The following is a 21098-nucleotide window of genomic DNA, read 5'->3' on the forward strand; positions in this document are numbered from 1 at the left end:
CATCACAGAGAAAACAAGTGTTCTCCTAAAAAGTACAACTCTATTTCTTATCACTACATGTCTGGCAAATGTCCCAGACATCCTGGTTTGGTCTAAACCTAGAATGAAATGACTTGTTCTAACAAGTGGAAATAAAAAGCCTTGAAAGGCAGTGCAGGGGGAGGGGTTAATACAGTCCAGAATGTGGGTTGGCTTGGTACAGTTTCTCTTTGGCATTTAAAAAAATATATTTGTTTATTTATTTATTTATGGCTGCGTTGGGGCTTTGTTGCTGCATGCGGGCTTTCTCTAGTTGCGGCAAGTGGGGGCTACTCTTCATTGCGGAGCACGGGCTCTAGGGGCGCGGGCTTCAGTAGTTGTGGCGCACGGGCTTAGTTGCTCTGCGGCATGTGGGATCTTCCCACACCAGGGCTTGAACTAGTGTCTCCTGCATTGGCAGGCGGATTCTTAACCACTACACCACCAGGGAAGTCCCTCTTTGGCATTAAAAAAAAAATTTTTTTTAAATAGGTCTTTATTGGAGTATAATTGCTTTACAATACTGTGTTAGTTTCTGTTGCACAACAAAGTGAATCAGCCATATGCATACACATGTCCCCATATCCCCCCTCTTGAGCCTCTCTCCCAACCCCCATCCCACCCCTCTAGGTGGTCACAAAGTACCAAGCTGACCTCCCTGTGCTATGCGGCTGCTTCCCACTAGCTATTTTACATTCGGCAAATATGTATATATGTCGATGCTACTCTCACTTGGCCTCAGCTTTCCCCTCCCCTCCGTGTCCTCATAGAAACACAAAAGACCCAGAATAGCCAAAGCAATATTGAGAAAGAAAAACGTAGCTGGAGGAATCAGGCTCCCTCACTTCAGACTATACTACGAAGCTACAGTCATCAAGACAGTATGGTACTGGCACAAAAACAGAAATATAGATCAATGGAACAGGATAGAAAGCCCCAAGATAAGCCCACACACCTATGGGCACGTAATCTAGGACAAAGGAGGCAAGAGCATACAATGGAGAAAAGGCATTTTTCCTTTTGTGGTTTAAGCTTCAGTGACGAGGAGGCAGATAGTCCCTTGAGAACCATATAAAGCTCTGTCTCCAGAGTGCGATGATCCAGGAGCAGGGTCATCACCTTTGGCATTCTTCTCTACTGATTTTTTACCCTTGGTATTTTTCCTTTTCCTTCTTGCTTGGCTGGGAGAATTCTGATGAGCTCCTTAGGAAAGAATGTTGGGTTTTCTCTGTTGCCCTCGCTGTGGGCAAGCGTTCAAAAAAGGCGGTGTCAACTGTAAACATCCGTGGTAAGAGCGCCCTCTGCTGGTACGCCCTATTTGTCTTTGGCTGCTATTTCCCTGACAGCGCGAAGGCTTTGTTAACATTTTCATTAAATAAATTGGCAAAGGAGAAAAGCAAAAAGTATTGTTGTTGGGATAAATTAATTTCACCCAATGTTTCTAGAACCTTCTGAAGCAGTCCTAATCCTTACTTGCCCATGGTCTCTGAATCTACTGACGCTACCTTTCTTTGGGATTTACACTTAAACTTTTACTAATCCAGAAAAAAGGTAAAAATGGCAGCAATTCAAAGCTTGGAAGGAGTGTTGATACAGTTCATTTGATCACTTTTCTGCTTCCGTTTCTGTGATATTTATTGTCTACTCAGTTTTTTAAATGCTTGACGGCCAAGCATTCTTGTAGGCCTCTCAGAATCTTAAATGAGAAAGATACACTCTTTGTCTTTTCTGAGCGTGGAGGGTGGTGGGAAAGAGGGAATGAGGAAACGGAAAATTACAACACTGGGAGACAAATACTGAGGTGTGAACAATGAAGTGGGCAGTCAGGGGATGAATTTTTTTGGTTATTCAAACCCAAAGGTGAAAAAAATGAATACCTCCCTGACCCAGATTATTCCTCCTGACAGTCATGTCTCTGCTGTGCACTAGAACTCAAGTTCTATGAAAAGTCATGACGGATTTAACATATTTCTATGTTACTAATCCCACAAAGTGATTTTAGATCTGAAAGGGATATATTAATACATATTTCAGTGTTATCATAATTCTTTCTTCTATGTCCAAGGGAAATTTTTTTTCTTTTATAACTTGAACATTTGGAGAGACTCTACGTCTCTAGCTAATTATTGCTTTTAATTGCAGAATACCACTGTACAATGAAAAAGGTTATGTGTGGGTTTTGCTAGAAATCATAGCTTTGATAGAAATGATTTTCCTCCATATAAAGGGAGTGTTATATTTAATGAGTCCTTCCAAATGTCGTCCTTCACAAGGGAGAGGCTTGTCTCCACCCTCCCCGGACTCCTGTGACATTTACCCATTGGCTCTAACCCATGGTCTTGTACCTATGTGGCTCTGACTGTAACCCAGTGTCCCAGTGACCCTTAACCTTTTATCTTGTTCTATCAATATTTGGAAAATGTATTAATGCATTTTCCAGAGTGTTTTTTTCCCCTATGCTCTGAGCCTTCTACATAAGAAAAGCTTTAAATAAAACTGGGAGAAAGAGATTGCCGTTTGGTGTGGAGAAAGAGAATATACTGCTGAGCTCTCCTGGCTATAAATTCAGATAAAAGATGTTGGTGGTATTTTGGGGGTACACTTCTTCTTACCAGACATAGATGATGTTGTTTATTCCTTTATTTAAATTATTTATTTTATTTTTGACTACTTAGGATTCATTTGGCATTTGCATAAATTTGGTCATTTTTTTAAAAATTTCTTTTTCAATATTGATTTTTAACTCTCAACTGTGCACTAAAAAAACCATTTCTGTCCCTTCAGGTGGAACTGATCACCTTTCTCTCTCACAGGACAGCTATCTCTAGGACTTCAGCCTTGGTTCACTTTATCACTCATACTGTGACTTGTCCAAAAATATCTTCTAAACACAAAAATTCCTAAGAGGATTTTGGAGAAGTACCTACAAGTCCTTAGACTGATTACACCTGATAAACACTGATTTAGGCACCGTCAAGCTGATTTGAAATAAAAACCTCAATTGGACTTAGAGGAACTCAGAGGCTCCATGTAGCTTTGAACCTGCTCTGTCCTGAGCTGGTCTCGGTGATCCACCACAGCTGGAGACACAAGGCTGCGTGTACACACTGATGGTGGACAGTTAGCCTTTTAATTCTGTTTACCATCGTTTGGTAGAAGCAGAGGTACTAAATCAAGGAGAGAATTTAAACACAATACTCAAAATGGCAGTGAGAAGTAAATAGAGGTGAGGGGAGCTGTAAGATGGAGGAGACAGGGGCGGGCACCTGTGTTCCCCTGGCCCTGTCACTCATGAACTGCATGTCCTAGACTCAGCTGTGGATGTGCTCCTTTTTCCTGTCTTTACAGTTATCAGTAGTTTGCTTCTTAGAAGTGCCTCAGGGAAGATAAGGAAGGGGAGATGGGAGGCAAAGTGGTTGGAAGTAGGGGGTCTCTTTCTGTTTCAACCTGAGCAGCTCAGTTTTATTCTATTTTAAATATTCGGCATCATCCTAAGATGCTGTTTGAAGAAAACAAAAGATCTTGTTTGGTCCAGCAAAACAAAACATGACCTCCCCCTGCAAAAATAAAACCTTTTGAGAATAATTAGACTAGATGGTTTCTAATTTCCTACAAGCTCTGGAATTCTATGAGTCGGAATGGTGCTATTTGTTGCTTTACTGCCAAATATCCATGATGACTTCCTTCTGATTTTCCTGCATTTATCTTATGACAATTATGACAAAGCCTGAAGCTGCCAGAAGCCACCATAGAAAGCTCAGGCATAGAGCCAGTCCAAAGGCAGCCAGTCAGAGTTGGGTCCTGGTGGCAGTGTTTAGTTGCAGAATGAAACCTCACTTGTGACTGTACTGTCTTCCAGGGTTTTCAGTGACATGAGCCAATACATTGCTTTTTTAATTATTATTCTTTTTTTGCTTAAGCCATTAGAGTTGAGTTTTCTGTCACTTGCAACCAAAAGACTTCTCGTCGAATGAGATGGTGTTTAAAAGGAAATCAACAAATGTTATTAAGATGTCATAGAATGCAAAATAGATTTTTAAATGCTTGAGATAAAAATCAAGGAACTATTTATGTCAGTAAAAAAATTAACTTTAATATGCCATCTTTTGTGTATGGAAATGATGGTCCTGATTTATTGTCAGTAGGACATTCCCTTTGATTTGTTTACTTAACTAGTGATTAGAAAACTCTACCTCCTGAAGCAATTAAAGGGATAGTGTTTGTCCCACTAACATGTTTGGACCATCTGAATTCATGTGGAGGTAGATAAATCTGAGAAACCTGAAACTAATAAAAACAGATAATTGCAAAATTACAAAGCACACTGGATGAAAAGGGGCTAAAATCACTCTCCTATACTGCTTTGTAGGAGTGTAGATTGTAACAAATTTTTTTTAAAGGTAATCAATGTAATTTAATGTACTAATACAATTATTTCACAGAACGATATTACCAAAAATCTAAAAAAGCACATTATCATATTCATTACATTTTCTTCCTTTTGTATTAGTTCATGTTCCCGAACTTGGGTAATGCCCACATAGCTTAGATTTCTTTAAGTTCCTTGAGAGAGAGGCCGACTCTTATCTTTGCCTTCTCAGCCGGGCACAGTAGCTGGTACAGGATGCAGCAACTTTTTTTTAATTAATTTTTTTTAATAGTAGGTTATTGTTGGTTATCTATTTTAAATATAGAAGTGTGTATATGTCAATCCCAAACTCCCAATCTATCCCTCCCTACACCCTTCCCAACTGGTAACCATAAATTCTCTAAGTCTGTGAGTCTGTTTCTGTGTTTCAAATAAGTTCACTTGTATCATTTTTTAACTTAGATTCTACATATGAGTGATATCACATGATATTTGTTTTTCTCTGTCTGACTTACTTCACTTAGTATGATAATCTCTAGATCCATCCATGTTGCTGCAAATGGAATCATTTCATTTTTTTGTGGCTGAGTAATATTCCATTGTATATATGTACCATATCTTGTTTATCCATTCATCTGTTGATAGAAATTTAGGTGGCTTCCATGTCTTGGCTATTGTAAACAGTGCTGCAATAAACATTGGGGTGCATGTGTACTTTTTTTTTTTTTTTGCGGTACGTGGCCTCTCAGTGTTGTGGCCTCTCCCGTTGCGGAGCACAGGCTCTGGATGCGCAGGCTCAACGGCCATGGCTCACAGGCCCAGCCGCTCCGCGGCATATGGGATCTTCCCGGACCGGGGCACGAACCCGTGTCCCCTGCATCGGCAGGCGGACTCTCAACCACTGCGCCACCAGGGAAGCCCCATGTGTACTTTTGAACTATATTTTTCTCTGGATATATGCCCAGGAGTGGGATTGCAGGATCATATGGTAGCTCTATTTTTAGTTTTTTAAGGAAACTCCATACTGTTCTCCATATTGGCTGTATCATTCCCACTAACAGTGTAGGAGGGTTTCCTTTTCTCCACACTCTCTCCAGCATTTATAGTTTGTAGATTTTTTGATGATGGCCATTCTGACTGGTGTGAGGTGATATCTCATTGTAGTTTTGATTTGCATTTCTCTAATAATTAGCGATGTTGAGCATCTTTTCATGTGCCTCTTGGCCATCTTTTTTTAAATTTATTTTTTATTTATTTTTGGTTGCTTTGGGTCTTCGTTGCTGTGTGTGGGCTTTCTCTAGTTGCAGCAAGTGGGGGCTACTCTTCGTTGTGGTGGGCGGGCTTCTCATTGCAGCGGCTTCTATTGTTGCAGAGCACGGGCTCCAGGCGTGCGGGCTTCAGTAGTTCTGGCGTGCGGGCTCAGTAGTTGTGGCTCACGGGCTCTAGAGCGCAGAGTTGTGGCGCATGGGTTAGTTGCTCCGTGGCATGTGGGATCTTCCCAGATCAGAGCTCGAACCTGTGTCCCTTGCACCAGCAGGTGGATTCCTAACCACTGCACCACCAGGGAAGCCCCAACCTGTTTGGTTTTTGAGCCACATGAGCTGTCTGTAAATTTTGGAGACTAATCCCTTGTTGGTTGCATCATTTGCGAATATTTTCTCCCATTCTGTGGGTTGTCCTTTCATTTTGTTTGTGGTCTCCTTTGTTGTGGAAAAGCTTTTGAGTTTAATTACATTCCATTTGTTTATTTTCATTTTTATTTCGATTGCTCTGGGAGACAGATCAAAAAAGATATTGCTGCAATTTTTGTCAGAGTGTTCTGCCTATATTTTCCTCTAAGAGTTCTACAGTATCCAGTCTTACATTTAGGTCTTTAATCCATTTTGAGTTTATTTTTGTGTATGGTGTTAAAGAATGTTCTAGTTTCATTTTTTACAGGTAGCTGTCCAGTTTTTCCAGCACCACTTATGGAAGAGACTGTCTTTTCTCCATTGTATATCCTTGCCTCCTTTGTCATAGATTAATTGACCATAGGTTCCTGGGTTTATTTCTGGGCTTTTTATCCTGTTCTATTGATCTATATTTCTGTTTTTGTGCCAGTACCATATTGTCTTGATTACTGTAGCTTTGTAGTATAGTCTGAAATTAGGGAGCCTGATTCAGATAATTGCAAAATTACAAAGTTCACTGAAAGAAACGGGGCTGAAATCACTCTCCTATACTGCTTTGTGAGAGTGTACATTGCAACAACTTTTAAAGGGTAATTTGATAATACTATCAAGGGCCTTAGAACTGTGATCTCACTTTAGCAGTCCCATCCCTGGAAACTAATCCTAAGGAAATAACTATGAATGTATACAAAATCTTAGATACAGGGATGTTCATTTCAGCACTGATTATAAACACACACACACACACACACACACACACATACTGTTATGGATAGAACTGTGTTTCATCCCCACCTGACCCCTCCACCCCCACCAAATGCATCTGTTGAAGTCTTAATTCCCAGTAACTCAAAATATATTTGGAGATAGAGACTTTAAAGAGAAAATTAAAATAAAATGAGGTCATATGGATAGGCCCTAATCCAATATGACTAGGCCTTATAAGGAGAGGAGATTAGGACAGAGATATACACACAAAGAGGAAGACGGCCATCTATAAGCCAAGGATAAAGGCCTCAAAATGAAACCAACCCTGTGGACACCTTGGTTTTAGACTTCTGGCCTTCAGAACTGTGAGAATACATTTCTGTTGTTTTTTTGTTATGGCAGACCTAGAAAACTAATACATTTGTACATACACACACACACACACACACACATGCACACGCATGCATAAAGGAAAACATTCTAAATGCGGAGCAATAGGGAGTTAGTTAAATATGTACGGCTCATCTGCATAATGGAACCCCATTCATCCACTTAAAGTGATATAGATGAATACTGTCCTGGAAAACTGTGGTTGATATGTCACTAGGTAATGTAAATGATCAAACAGTATGTATAGTATAATCCTATGTTTGTAAAAACATATATGTATGTGTACATATATGACAAATATTAATTTGGTCTGAGAGGATACATTCCTTTATGAAAGTCAGAAATGACACCAATGCAGCTGGACCATTGGAACTTCACTTGAAGTTCCCAAGTGAACATTAATGATATTCACAGAATATAAACAACGCTCAGACAAGGCCACTATAATCACGTATGGAAGGTAAAGACAAAGCCACTCTACAGCAACAGAAATGACTAAATACCTTCCAACACGAGAGACTGCTACTTTCTTTTTTTTTAAACTAATGATGACTCTCACCCACTTTAGTTTTTCCCCTTGCAAGAATTAATTTTTATAAGACATTCATCACCAAATTGCCCCTTCCTCTTGACAGAATCCAATCCAGATTTGATCTCTGCTTCCTTGATTTCTCCTTGAAAGCAACAGTCGACCCCCTTATTCATGGTTTTGCTTTCTGTGGTTTCAGTTAACTGAGGTCAATCTCGGTCCCAAAATGTTAAATGGGTAATTCCAGAAATAAACAATTTGTAAAATTTTAAATTGCACACCGTTCTGAGTAACATGATGAAATATCTTGCTACCCAGCTCTGTCTTAGAGGGGGTGTGGACCATCCCTTTGTTCAACGTGTCCCACCCAGTAGTCACTCAGTAGCAGTGCTTAGGTTCAAGTAACCCTTATTTTACTTAATAATGGCCCCAAAGTTCAAGAGTAGTTATTGATGCTGGCAATTCAGATATTCTCTTATTGTGCCTAAGTTATAAATTAAACTTTATCCTAGGTATGTAAGTATAAGAAAAAACACAGTATGTATAGGGTTTGTCACTATCTGTGGTTTCAGGCATCCACTGGGTGTCTTGGATTGTATCCCCACAGATAAGGGAAGAAACTTCTCCAAGCTCCCTCTTACTGAGAGGTTCTATTTTCTGGTGCTTTCAGTCAATGGGCTTTTATAATTCTAAATGAGATAAAACTGGCCCCCTCCCACCCACCAGAACTGGCTGGAAATCCCATCTTGGTTGAGTTTTACATGGTGTGTAGCGAACAGCGGGGCTCCAACTGTTCAGGTCAATGTGGGAGCCACCGAGGTGCTCATTAACTTTTCTAAGAGGGCAGCTGCGTTTCCTCTAGGCCAAGCTGGGTACCAGGATCTTAGGTTGCAGGATAAGGCCAAAGATTTGGGGTTCAGTCCCTCTTTCCCAGAAGCCAGGTCACTACTCAAGGGCTCTCTGGGACTGGGGCGTGGGTCCTCCCCATTAGTGGAACCCACTGCCACTGGCCTCCTCCCTTGTGAACCTTCTATCCTGGTTCAGGCCTCCAGGCTCAGCAGCAGCCTCGTTCTGGATGGGTGAGGTGGTAGCCTTCTAGCACCTCCTAGCTTCTCTTTCTAGCTCTGCAACTAAAATGCAATCATCTGTTGAGCCTGGGAAGCTCAGGCTCCTAACACAGAGTGGGCTTTGGGAATGAAGAAGGAAAAATTACTACTGATTCTTTTTTTTGTTTTGGCCACACAGCATGGGGAATCTTAGTTCCCTGACGAGGGATTGAACCCTGGCCCTCAGCAGTGAGAGCACACAGTCCTAACCACTGTGCCACTAGGGAATTCCCTCACCACTCATTCTTTTACAGCAGTGGCTTCAGGAGTTCAGTACACATCAAGCTGTGAACAGTATGCTGGCACGCATTCTACAAAGGGTTAGGAATATATCTATATCTACATCCTGAAATATTAAAAGTGGATGTCCTGCCATGGTTGTATTATGGATAATTTAAAATGTTTACATATATTACTTATTTTTACTTCCTAATTTTTCTTTTCTTTTCCCATCTACACATTGTTTTTATTTTTATTCGATTATAAGCAAATAGCAGAATTAACACAGCATTCAGCAACTCCGGACGGGCTTTTCTCACACCAAAGAAGTGTAATCAGTTTAACAGGCACAGACTTTCGGATTTCTGATAACCTCTTACCCAGCCCTGCAGCTCATCTAGATGGCCAGGCTTGAACAGCAAAGTGACTCTCTCCCTATTGCTTTTTCCATTATTGCTCTTTGAGGGAGTCAGAGCCGGACACTGACACCCGGTAACCAGCTTGAGGTGTAGCACGTTGGGGGTTAGTGGACATGCCAACCTCTGGTTGTCTTGGTGAGAGACAGAGCCATGAAAACAGAAGCCAGAAGATGCCACCACACACAATTCTGGGCTCGGGCTCACAAAGGCAGAGGTAATCCATCTTTTTTTTTTTTTTCCAACCTCCTTTAAAGATTCTCTGATGCTCTGCTCTAATATTGTAGACCTGGTCTCTTTACCAGAATTTTTTTCTTCTTTAAAGTCTGAGTTGCTATTCTTTTTTTTTTTTTTTTCTTTTTTTGGCGGCACGCGGGCCTCTTACTGCTGTGGCCCCCACCGTTGCGGAGCACAGGCTCCGGACGCGCAGGCTCAGCGGCCATGGCTCACAGGCCCAGCCGCTCCGCGGCATGTGGGATCCTCCCGGGCCGGGGCACGAACCCCCGTCCCCCGCATCGGCAGGCAGACTCCCAACCACTGCGCCACCAGGGAAGCCCTGAGTTGCTATTCTTATATTAACATTTTGATGACCCTATCATAGACCCAAATTATCCCCCCAAATGGAGTTCAAATTTGATCAAAGCATAAACCCCCTAGAATTATAGCGGACAGGCAGAAGGAAAAGTCACCCCAAACCTAAATCTGACTGCTCAGGCCTTGGGAACGAGGAAGGGGAGAAATCTACATGCATCGCTAAACTTAAACACTGCTTGGGAAACTCTGGGATGGTTTCCATCTTCTAAGTTTCCTCTGCTTCCCAGACAGCTGCTCGGGGAGTTTAGGCACAAAGTCGTCTCATTCAGCCTGGTAACATGTGCCGGCCACTGGGGCCCAGAGCTTGTACCTTTTACAGAAAGACGCCACCGTGAAATCGTCATGATGGGCTCCAGATCGGTTGCTGAGAATGAGTTCGTCACACTTCAGCGGCCTGTCCTGCTCCAAGCCAGCCAGACATGGTGGTGAAGGCCTGTGCCCTTGGGGGACCCAGAGCCCACATAATCAGAGAGGACCGAGCCACTGCTCATGTTCTTGCCTTTCACCTTGACCACCAGGAAATGGTGCCCTTCCGGCTGGGAGCATCCGGGTAGGTCAAGACCAACGTGTAGAATTTATCTGGATCAAGGCCATCCCATGCGATGCTTGTGGGCCAGTTCTTAACCTGGGTGGGTGTCAGCACTTTGCCCAGCTCGTCAACCTCCGCCCCGCCGTACTGGACTTGCAGCGGGTGCTGTGGCTGGTCGTCCACCTCCTGCAGGCTCAAGGGTCCCGGCCACTTGCTGAGGTCCAGTGGCCTCAGGGGCCGAGCAGGGCAGACAACAGGGAAAGTCACAGGACAGCAGCACCGACTCCGAGCGGTCTGCCTCTAATTTTTCTTACATTGAACATTTGCTTTCAAAATAAGAAAAAAGTACGTCATTTATTTTTCTTAATTTAATTTTATTTTTTGCGGTACGCGGGCCTCTCACTGTTGTGGCCTCTCCCGTTGCGGAGCAACAGGCTCCAGACGCGCAGGCTCAGAGGCCATGGCTCGCGGGCCCAGCCTCTCCGCGGCATGCGGGATCCTCCTGGACCGGGGCACGAACCTGTGTCCCCTGCATCGGCAGGCGGACTCTCAACCACTGCGCCACCAGGGAAGCCCGTCATTTATTTTTAACCAATAAAAGGGAAAAACAGAATTAGAAGGAGGAAAAAAAATGAAAGCAGAAACCAGGGCCTTCTGTAGGGGATGTAGAGGTGTGTTGGTGTAGAATGAGTTTATGACAACCCTGGAGGTTGGCATTCCCTGGAATCCTGGAGTCAAGGCATGAGCTTTTTGACTCCGACCTGTACTTGTAAGAATGTTTTAATAAGCGGAATGTTTTTTTTCACCTTCTATCGGTATCAGTGAATACAAAGGGGTCCCATGGAGGAGGTAGAAGGTAATGGGGGTTTCTAACTGGGGAGAAATGTTCTTGAAAGAGAAATGGCATGATGGTTTTTATCCCTGGTCTCATATTAGAACTGCTGGATACCCCAGACCCACCCCCAGTGATTCAGTTGATTATTGATTAAAAGATGCAAGGGATGGGTGAAGGACGGTGTCTGCAATTTTTGTAGGATTGAGCCAATTGCCTGAGACTAGACCACTATACAGGGTTTCCAGAGGTAGTGGCCACTGTTTTTCACTTGTATCCAATCTGAAAAGTCCTACTCACAGATTCCTAGTTAAATCCCAAGAATTGAGCTCCTCAATATGAAATTCTTCTCTTCACAATTTCCCTTAGGGCCACCTTCAGAAGGAAAGGTAGAACAGAGATTATTTCTCTCCATCAGTGTTTTCTCAAGCATTGTAGGTGTACCCATTGGTACACAAACTTAGCTTATTCCTACAGGGAAAAACATTTTAAGACAGCTTTTAATGGTATACATTTTTTTGTATTGTGTATTAGGAAAAATATACTAACATCCATCAAAGCTATGATTTCATAGCCGTGATATAAGTTTTTAAAAAATGAAATCTATGCAAAAATGCAAGCCAATTGATATACATACCTTGGGTAGATTGCAGTACAGGTGGTACATGGATAGGGCAAAAATCAAGATGATATACATGACTTGAGGAAACACTGGCAGAAGTTGCTTTGTTAGACCTTTCTGAAACGAGGTGAGGTTTGAGCTGTGATTCAAAGCAGGGCTTCCAAACATTGGACTGAAAATATGTGGAGCCGGCTGAGAGCTTGTGGAAATAGTCATGCCAGTCCCTGCCTAGACATTTTAGTCCAGGAGATTTGAGATGGGGCCCTGGGCTTGATCTTTCCATGAAGGTTTCCTGGTGATTCTGGTGCAGCCAGGTTTGGGAAACTTCAAGAAGGGAGCATTACCTCCTTGGGCCGGAAAGATTACTAGTTCTTGGTAATTAAACCTATTTTAAGTATTTGCTGGCTGTGAAGTCAATTAACTGTTGTTGACTGTCATCAGCATGGCTTTGAAAACTTTTTTTTATTTTATAAATTTATTTATTTTTGGCTGCATTGTGTCTTTGTTGCTGTGCGCGGGCTTTTGCTAGTTGCTGCGAGCGGGGGCTACTCTTCATTGTGGTGTGCGGGCTTCTCACTGCAGTGGCTTCTCTTGTTGCGGAGCACAGGCTCTAGGCGCACGGGCTTCAGTAGTTGTGGCTCACGGGATCAGTAGTTGTGGCTCGCGGGCTCTAGAGCACAGGCTCAGCAGTTGTCTCATGGGCTTAGTTGCTCTGAGGCATGTGGGATCTTCCCGGACCAGGGCTTGACCCATGACCCCTGCATTGGCAGGCAGATTCTTAACCACTGCGCCACCAGGGAAGCCTGCTTTGAAAACTTTCAATTTTTAAACTGTGTCTCTGGGTCTCAGCATTGGGAGGGGGTGTGTGTGTGTAAATTAAAATACACACAAGTGAGCACATTATACCCCACCCCCCAGACACATTTTAATCTGATTTAACCAATTAAACAAACAGGAGTGAGTTATGCCATTAGGCTCAACAGGGCTGCTCGAGCAAAGCAAAAGCTCGGTGCCACCCAGGCATGGGAGTCATAAAGTGCGTATTTCTGGGGCAGAGGAGGCGCTCGGGTGGGAGCTGTTTCACCCTGAACTGATGTTTACTCGGTGAGCTTCAGAGGATTCCTTGTGAGGCAGCTGGGAGGGAGGCCCTGGGTAGCAGCAGTCTGGGATGGAAACTGTGCTTGGGGCCGCAGGAGTCCTGTGAGAAGGCAATTGAGAGGCCTGTGGGTGAGGTGGGGTGAGAAACCAAGAAGCTGCAACTGCGCCAGGCAGGGATGAGAAACTGAGAGCAAGCTGGTGGCACCAGAGAGGCACAGCGGCTTTCCTGAGGGGCTGGTAACATCCTCCTCCCGAATAGCAGCAAATGGTTGCTCCCGGGGACGGGGGAAGCAAAATATTATCCCAGAGGACATTTAGGAAGCAGAATAAATTCTGTATAAAAATCAAAAAGGGCAAATACGTGTATATGAAGTTAGTGCATCTTGAATTTCCTGGGGCAGTCCTTAGTTCAACGGCTCTGTTCTATAGTCCGACTGGGTGTTAGGTAATGTTCCCTAATTTTAGGGTAAACATTTGAGAAAAAAACGGTGAAAGTGTCTGAGGACAGAAACCCAAGGTGGCATCCAGATGGCCCTGCTTGGTATGAACTGGGGCATGTGAATTGCAGAACCTCTCAGGTTTGAAGAGCTGATTTCTGGACCCCCTGAGGTTAAGGGGCCAACTGCCCGAGGCCGGGCCACTCAGCAGGGTTTCCAGAGGTAGCAGCCACTGTTTTTCACCTGCTTCCAGTCCAAAAAGTCCTACTCATGGATCCCTAGCGAAATTCAAATTTTCCTCTCTCCATCTGATGGAGAATTTTCATACCATGTTAAAGAAACCTGGGACGAAGATTTGTCTTCATTTACTGTTTCCTTTTCTTATCAGTTTCTTCACTCACAGATGCTTCAAAACTATTTTCAGTCTGTCAGTCTCCTTTCGCTGTTGTTCTTATATATTACAGGATTGGGGTGAAATATTCAAAGGCGTTGGCCTTATGACAGTTTGGTTACATTGTGGAATAATTTTAGAAACTAAATTAATTGGATTTAGGGGGACATAACATAGAGGTTACCAAAGCTTGTCCACTAGGTGTCACTCTTTATCCAATGAAACCTGGCTAGCGGTGTTTATAAATAGAAGTACATGTATACAATATTTATTTCCTTTGGTTACGGTAAACATGAATAACAAAATGCCCTCACCTGTGTGTTCTTAAGTCTTTTACTGGTGACCTCTGCCATAAAAGGGGACCGTATATCGGTTCTCCGGAGAACTCATTCCTTTCACAGAGGTTTGTTCTGAGACCTCTCGGGAGGTGCAGGCTGGCCGCCTGAGTCTGAGCCTTCCCAATTCATCGATTGCTTTTCATGACACTGGACCCTTTGGAGATCACAGTGGACTGTCTTGTGATGAGAGCGAATGTTTCCAAAATGCCCTATTCCGCTTGCTGCTTCCTGAAGTGCTGTCTCCCGGACGTTCCAGGCAGCACTCTCACCAGCTCCATCTGTCCATCATCCCCGCGCGCTCCCGCCGGGTGGGCATCAGCACAGGGCGCGAGTGGAGCCGCTTCACCCTACGGAGTGAGCCCAAGGATGAGCGACGTTCAGGGACCGCTCAGCCCGGGGGAGGGGGTGGAGAGGGGGGCTGTTGGGGAGACCACCTCTTCACGGCCTCCACCCTGGGGCAATGCAGGCAAAACCGCTGCTAGCAATTTTGAATTTCAGAATTTGAAATTATTTGCATTAGCTACAAGGATTGACCAAATTCCATTCGTTTCTCTTTTGCACTGCCTTCAGGGATAAAAACGGACGTACAATTTAGAGTTTACAAGGAAGGAACAATCTGATTCAGAGACATCGTACTTCTAAATAAAAATGGGTTTTATTATTATTCAAAAAATGTTCTTTCTCTAAAATGTAAGTAGTTCACCCTCAGAGAAGAAATAGGGTACTAATAACATTTTTATATCCCACTTTCCAGTTCAAGAGGTTGTCTCAAATCCATTACCCGGTGTTATCTTCAGCACAACCCTGGGTGTTGGGGATTACTGCTACTACGTTTCTGACTGGGCCTACAGCTGTCATGTCCCAGGTTTGCCAAGCTGGAATTTTAACCCAGACCATCTGACTCCAAAAACTATAATATCCATTACACCAGTGGTTCTTAACCAGGCTGTGCATCAAAATCTCCCGGTGAGCTTTTCAGTATATATACTCCCAGACTCACCCTGGACCTTCTCGGTCAGAATAACCTGGGTGATATTGGGTTCATTCAATAAAGGAACATAAAGTGGGTATATAATACCATGTCAGGTAGTGATGGATGTTTGGGGAAGAAAAAAACAAAGCAGAATGAGGGAGTAGAGAGTGACAGGAGGGGCTGCTTTAGAAAGGAGCAGCTGGGGAAGGCCAACCTCTCCAAGGAGGGGGCATCTGAACTCAGACGCTATTGAAGCCAAGCAGTAAACTTTGCAGATGTAGGTGGGAAGGGTGTTCTAGCAGAGGGAATAGCAGGTGCAAAGGCTCTGAGGCAGGAGTGTGCTTGGTGTGGAGAAACAGCGAGGAGGCCAGTGTGGCTGGAGTGGAGTTGTTGAGGATAGAGTGCTAGGAGATGGGTCAGGAGGCAGCCGGGAGCCAGATGTTAGGCCTTCAACTGGTGCTGCACAACTTTTGAAACAAGTGCATGTTAACGTTCTCACTCCTCTCATGCTCTTCCCCCACTCCCCACTTTTACCTTGCCGAGCAATGAAAAGGAAAAACAGGGGAGATAAAAGCACAGCTAAAATACAGCCCTGATGAGCTGCCACCATTGCAATCACCATGAAGCTGCAGTTCAGCGCTGTTAGGGAGACCAAGAGGACTGAGAATGGTTAGTGGTGAATGAGTAGCTGCTAATTTGATAATCACCGTGAATCCGAGTGAAATCAGATTTGTTCACCTCACTGTCTACAAATTCCTTTTATTTGTGATTGAATTGTAATTTCCATTTAAAATCATTATAAGGAAACAATACGTTCCCATCACGCTCACTTAAGTACCGTCCTGGAGTTTTTAGTTTTGCTTTAACATTAAATCTGGTCATGCTGTCTTTCATTCCTATCTTCAGGCCTTTCTCTTAAGTAGATGCTCCTCTTTTCCTTGTGTTTATAACATGGGGGCAAACTACACATGCTTGGAGAAGTGATGATAGTGTTTTGTTTCTAAGAGAAGTGCAGATTGGTTACATTTGAAAATTTCTCTCAAGAGAGTGAAATATCTCCCATAATTTTGGGGAAAGATCTTTCATATAGATATAATTAAAATATATATTTATTAAAGCAGGGATAGAATGCCATATCCACAAAGTTTAAATCCAGTATTGTAGTGGATCTTAAATAATTAAACAACTCACCCTGATGAATACGGTTATATTAGATAGCATTAATGTTTATTTTCCATATGCTCAGGTTTATTATTTTAACTTCCATATACAAATAAAATAATACGCTATAATTTGTCACTTGCTTAAACCAGCTGAAAAAGTCAGATGAGAGATGGTTCCAGAGGAAAACTGAAGGTAACTTTGCCTGTTATAGGCACCCTCACGAGCCCGCTCTCTGGTGGCTGAAACACACAGGTTAGGGATGACTTCAGAAAACATGAACACTCCTGTGACCTCAGAATGCCTCAGTAAAGAAGCAGGTTGTGAAACTGGATGCAAAATGTGATCCTGTATTTGTTAAAACAAAGTCATATGTCTACATATGCATTCAATAACATCTAGAATGATACATTCACAATGATGCCACATTGCAATGGTATTTTTTTAATGGAGGGTGGTTTCTGGGTGATTTCATTTTTATTTTATTGCTTATTTGTACTTCCTAAGATGAACGTATATTTGTATAATAAAGAAAAACTTGTACAATAAAGTTTATATGCTTTTCAGTTGTAGAAAAAACACCACTAAAAGTTATTGAAAAAAAATCAGGACTTCCCTCGTGGTCCAGTGGCTAAGAATCCACCTGCCAATGCAGGGGACACGGGTTTGAGCCCTGTGCTGGGAAGATCCCAGATGCCGCGAAGCAACTAAGCCCGTGCGCCACAACTACTGAGCCTGTGCTCTAGGGCCCACGAGCCAAAACTACTGAAGCCCACGCATCTACAGCCTCTGCTCCACAAGAGAAGCCACCGCAATGAGAAGCCTGAGCACCGCAACGAAGAGTAGCCCCCGCTCGCTGCAACTAGAGAAAGTCTGCGCGCAGCAATGAAGGCCCAGTGCAGCCATAAGTAAATAAATAAATAATAATAATAATAAAAATCACATGTTGAATTATTGACTCATACTTATTTTACTTCAACTCACACTTTGCCTTCCACAGTGGAAAACAGTAGCTTGGTTCTTCTGTAATTTTTCCTGTTTTTATTATAATTATTCCAACTCTACACCACAGAGGAAGGGACAATTTTTTGTGACTGTTCAGTGTCTTCTGGAGTTAGGCTCAAGGAGCTCTGGCTTCTGGACAACTCTGTCCGCTCTAGCCCTTCTCTCCACTAGAGGGCAGCAGATGACAGAAGGATTCATGGGCCATAAAGGCTAACTTTCTGTGTTGACAGCTTTTGGGGTGAGAAATGGTCCAGGCGTAGCTGGCTGGGTGTCACCGTGACTCTGTCATTCAGAAAGCCATTTGGTTTATTTGTATTAGTGCAAATTAAAAACAGAACATTTCCCTCTTCTCCAAACTATGGGGAAACAAAATTAACTTCTGCCCCATTATTAGGAGTTTCTGAGGATGCCAAAGACACAAATCTACACACTTAGGAAGAGGACTCACACCAAACACGTTTATACTTCATAAACTTGTATACTATGCACTATATAACCTTGGACGTTCTGGTTAAGTAAATTGGAGGCAGGATCTGATATAAAGTTGAGGAATAAAACATAGGCAAAACATTCTTGCCCTCAAGGCTTGAAATCAAAAGCCAATATGGTTTAAATTGTACATACATTTAAGGGGATGTAAAGGAGTGGTGATTAGTAAAGAAAATGCTAGGGGAAGTAAATTTGACTTTGAATCAGGATTTGAAGAAAGTAATGCCTGCAGATTAGAGTGGAGGCCCAACAGGGGTTGAAAACTGGTGGCCCCTGAATCCAGGCTGTAGAAGTACTTACTCTGATCAGAAGAATGCTTTAAATTAAAAAAAAAATATTTATTTGGCCGCATTGGGTCTTAGCTGTGGCATGCGCGATCTTCGTTGCGGTGCGTGGGCTCCAGAGCGTGTGGGCTCAGTTGTTGCGGCGTGGACTTAGTTGCCCTGAGGCTTGTGGGTTCTTAGTTCCCTGACCAGAGATCGAACCCTCGTCCCCTGTTTTGGAAGGAGGATTCTTCACGACTGGACCACCAGGGAAATCTCTGAATGCTTTAAGTTTTTTAAACTTGAATTTATTTAAGTGGGGCGTGGACTTGTTAGTTTGCTACATTTCCCACCATCCCAGCATGGGACACATTTCTCATACCTCCCTGGCCCCAGTCAAAGAAAAATCATCTCTTCCTCTGCAATACAGAGTTGGCGTAATTATAATAAAAACAGGAAAAATGACAGAGGAATCAAGACATTTGCGATTGCAACGCTGGCTTAGAGGAACTGGGCGAGGAGGCACAGGAAGGAGGCGGAGACAGTAACCCGGGAGCCGTGGCACTAGTACTGGGCCAGAACTGGGAGCAGGTAAGTCTGGTGTGGAGGGCGTGAGGGGGCAGGACTGGGAATATATAGACTGGGTTGACTTACACCAAGGGGCCATGTTGCAAAATAGGTTACAAGGAATTGAGGGTGGTGGTGGTGATGGTGATTTGAGGTGTAATTTAGATCTGGTACTGCCAAAGAGAACCCTGTAAGTGCTTGAGGATGAGAGAACCAAGAAGTCTTGAAAAAAGATGTAGGAATCAACCTGGAAAAGTGCTGGAGAATCTATTTCCTGTTCTCTCTGATATCTGTTTTCTCTATGGGTTTTGACGACTAGAATTAATCTGCTGAAAAGAAATGGTGAGGGCTTCCCTGGTGGCGCAGTGGTTAAGAATCCGCCTGCCAATGCAGGGGACACGGGTTCGAGCCCTGGTCCGGGAAGATCCCACATGCTGTGGAGCAACTAAGCCCGTGCGCCACAACTACTGAGCCTGCGCTCTAGAGCCCACGAGCCATGACTACTGAGCCCGCGTGACACAACTACTGAGCCCATGTGCCACAACTACTGAAGCCTGCATGCCTAGAGCCCGTGCTCCGCAATGAGAAGCCCGCGCACCGCAACGAAGAGTAGCCCCTGCTCGCTGCAACTAGAGAAAGCCCATGCGCAGCAACGAAGACCCAACGCAGCCATAAATAAATAAATAAAAGAAAGAAATGGTGAAACCTGGAGTCAAACATGCCTGACACCCCTACTCCAGACCTCACCACTTACTTGTGTCCCCAGAAAAGCTGGGGGCTTGAATCAGCACCTCACAGCTAGGACATAGGACTCTCCTTGCACGATCTTGGTAGCACCGTACGGTGTCGACATACTGCCCTGGGGCTCGTTGGTCCTGCTCCCAGCACTGACTCAGTGGCTCACTGGGGGCACAGGTCTTCAATCACTGCACTTTCGTTTTCTCATTATAATTTAAAGGGACTGCACAAGGCAGCCTTAGAAGATTCATTCAGCATTAGTCCAATGATTGAAGCTCTGAAAAGAAGGGCCAAGACCCAGTTTTTATCAACGCACTAAGCTGCCAACCGAGCAAGCTGGACTCTTGAGAAGACTATTGGTCGCACTGCATTATGGGAGCAAACAGTGCGGTGGGAAGGGTGAAGACAAGCCGATTGCGAAGTGCCGCAGGATTAGACGCGGGTTCCGACTCCAACTCCACCCTTTCCTAACTGAGTGACCTTAAGAAAGCCATTAAACTTCTCTGAGCATCAATTTCATTTGCAAAATGGTCACACAGGGATGTGTCTGGCAGGGTTCTTTGGAACATTAAATGAGACAGTGTAAGTGTCGGCCGCATCATCGCTCCTACCCTCATCCCGCGTGGAAATCACTCCCGTGAATCCTGAAGTCCCGTCTGTGAGAGGGAGTCCTAAGTCAGAAGGCGCAAAGTCTCAAAAACGCAGCACCAAGAGCGCATCTCTATGAGAAGAACCGCGGAGAGTATCTGGGCTGACGTTTCCTTAACTCAATTAAAACTCTGAACGGTTAATATGCTGTTTTCAGGCAGTTTTGATTGCCACAGCATTTTGTTGTTGCTCTGTTATCAAAAGAAGAATGATGTGTCAGGGCCCAGAGGCTGCCTCTCGAGGAAGTGGGGAGCGTGCTGGCCACCCACTGTGATGATTTGGCAGGCGCAAACGACTCTGCTTACCTGCCACGGAGCCTGCAGGACTTCACTGGAGCCCTGTTGCTTTGATATGTCACCTTGTTCTCTCTGGAGTCATCTGGCTATCTCCAGCAAAATCGTACTCTTCAACACACCTGAGGGATACGATACACCCCTCTCCTTAACAGTACAATCGTCTGGGGAAAGAAGAAGGTCGATTGGGGAGAAATGATGGCTCTGGATGATGGAGGCAAGCCCCCAGCAGGTGCTTCTGTTATATCACAATTTCCTGTAGAAAACCTCAGTCAGGAATCTAAGCTAATAATAAAGTAACCTACTCGATAACTAACTAGAAAGGCCCATCTTGTTAGACTTTACCTCATCCTTAGATAAAAATCTGTTTTGGACAGAATTGTGGATGGTTGGTAAGGCATGATGTCACTAAGTGTAGTTTCATAGTTTCATAGCAAAACGAAGAGAATTTCTCTTTTTTTTAGTCTTTGAAATGAGGCCCAGAACTACTTATTAACCTCTAAAATTCTTGGTGGCTTGTTTAAAGCTCAGCCCTAGATTCCTCAGGACATAAACAGCATGGATGAGGGAGGTGAGACCAAAGCTTGGGGTGGTGGGGGAAGGAGTGGAGGCATAGGGTGGAGATTCAGAAGTGAAAGGAGCCAGAGAAAATGGCTTTTAGGCGGAAATAAGAAAAAGAGCCCTGAGATTACTGC

The 21098-nt window shown here is 43.8% G+C and overlaps 1 pseudogene; it reads right to left on the reverse strand.

Moving 5' to 3' along the window:
* Positions 1 to 10184: 10184 nt before the first annotated feature.
* On the reverse strand, positions 10185 to 19577 carry LOC115862101 (phosphatidylethanolamine-binding protein 1 pseudogene; annotated as a pseudogene).
* Between the last annotated feature and the right edge of the window lie 1521 nt (positions 19578 to 21098).

This window comes from Globicephala melas, chromosome 4 (assembly GCF_963455315.2).
Source record: "Globicephala melas chromosome 4, mGloMel1.2, whole genome shotgun sequence".
NCBI classification, from domain to species: Eukaryota; Metazoa; Chordata; class Mammalia; order Artiodactyla; family Delphinidae; genus Globicephala; species Globicephala melas.